Genomic DNA, 1,319 nt, shown 5'->3' with positions numbered 1-1,319 from the left:
GCGCTCGCTCTTTGCCAGATGCAGGCCAGGAGCGGACAGAAGAGCAGCTCCGTGCCCGTGGCCGCTTCCGCAGGGCAGCACAGGTACCTGCAGCCATCCCCTCCTGGGCTGGGCCTGCTGTCACTGCTCAGCCCAGCACCGCTGTCGCAGCCCTCCAGGGGACATCCATCTCTCTCCTGCCCTTCTTTCTCCTGCAGACGTTTATGAAATTCGTGGGGAGTCGGCGTAGGAAGTCCAGGGTCGCATCAGCTGATGTCGAGGCCCAGCCTGACACCATCCCGACCCAGCTGAAGCCAAAGCCTGATGTCAGCACCACGGCGACTGCTGGCACAGCAAAGTGTGACACCGCAACCAGTGATCACACAACCCACTGGGACACCACCTGGAGCGATGCCGTGTCACACTGTGACTCTGCACTACCTGGGCTCACGGAGGAGGCCGACGCCACAACGACGGAGGGCATGGCGAGCACTGATGCCGCGCCTGTTCAGCGCCTGGCCAATGCCCCCAGCCTGGACTTTCTTGGGGAGAGAGCTGTCTCTGCTGAAGTAAGCAGCCTGTGGCCCCCCAAGATGGGTGCGCTGGGCCCCCTCAGCCTTTGAGGCGGGCACAGTGTGCTGGGAAGGGAAGCATTTCTCGGGGGAAGCTGGGCAAGTTGCTCGCTCTGGCAGCTCTCCACCTCTCCCCCGTGCATCCTCCAGGCCAGACTGTGGCACTTGGGCACCTGGGGCTACTCAAGGCATCTCCAGTCCCTGGGGCAGGTGCCCTCGAGGCCAGAGGGTGGGACTGGATGAGGCGGAGCATTTCCAAGGCTTCTCTCTTGCAGCTGCCTTCAAGGCACGACTGCAGGACTTGGGGAGTCAAAGCTTTTCCATGGCATCTCTGCTGCAGGCAGCCATAACGCCAGACAGAGACGTGCAGCAGAGCCCCCCCACGGTGCCCAAGCTGGCCTGGGTGAAGGAGGAGGAGGAGGAGGAGGAAAGCCCTGGGGCTGCTCCAGCACAGCAGCCTGAAGAGGTGCAGCAGGTGCAGCCCCCACAGGAGGGTGAGTGCTGGAGCTGGGCCACAGGGCTGGTGGCTGCAGCCCCCTTGGCCTCATCCTGTCCCATCCCCTCTGGACATGCCCAGGGAAAGGGAGGGGGGCAGAGGGGCCGGGGCTGATCTCCCGGCAGCTGTGCTCCATCCACTGGGCATCCCGGGGCTGGCCCTGCTCCTGGAGCCCAGTCCTGGGCTGTGTTCTCCGACCTCTCCCACACACCCTCAGCTCTGAGCGCGCTCGCTCTTTGCCAGATGCAGGCCAGGAGCGGACAGAAGAGCAG

General features: G+C 64.4%; 1 long non-coding RNA gene across 1 annotated transcript; it reads left to right on the top strand.

Moving 5' to 3' along the window:
- Positions 1–482: 482 nt before the first annotated feature.
- Positions 483–1,309, top strand: LOC113963080. The gene is made up of 3 exons (XR_003532634.1): positions 483–548; positions 892–1,045; positions 1,291–1,309. It is a non-coding gene; the product is annotated as an uncharacterized LOC113963080 (long non-coding RNA).
- The last annotated feature ends 10 nt before the right edge of the window (positions 1,310–1,319 follow it).

Source organism: Neopelma chrysocephalum, unplaced genomic scaffold (genome assembly GCF_003984885.1).
Source record: "Neopelma chrysocephalum unplaced genomic scaffold, ASM398488v2 Primary Assembly neopelma1_190308, whole genome shotgun sequence".
NCBI classification, from domain to species: Eukaryota; Metazoa; Chordata; class Aves; order Passeriformes; family Pipridae; genus Neopelma; species Neopelma chrysocephalum.
Note: the sequence above shows the minus strand (reverse complement) of the source record. Positions and strands in the feature narration are given on the sequence as shown.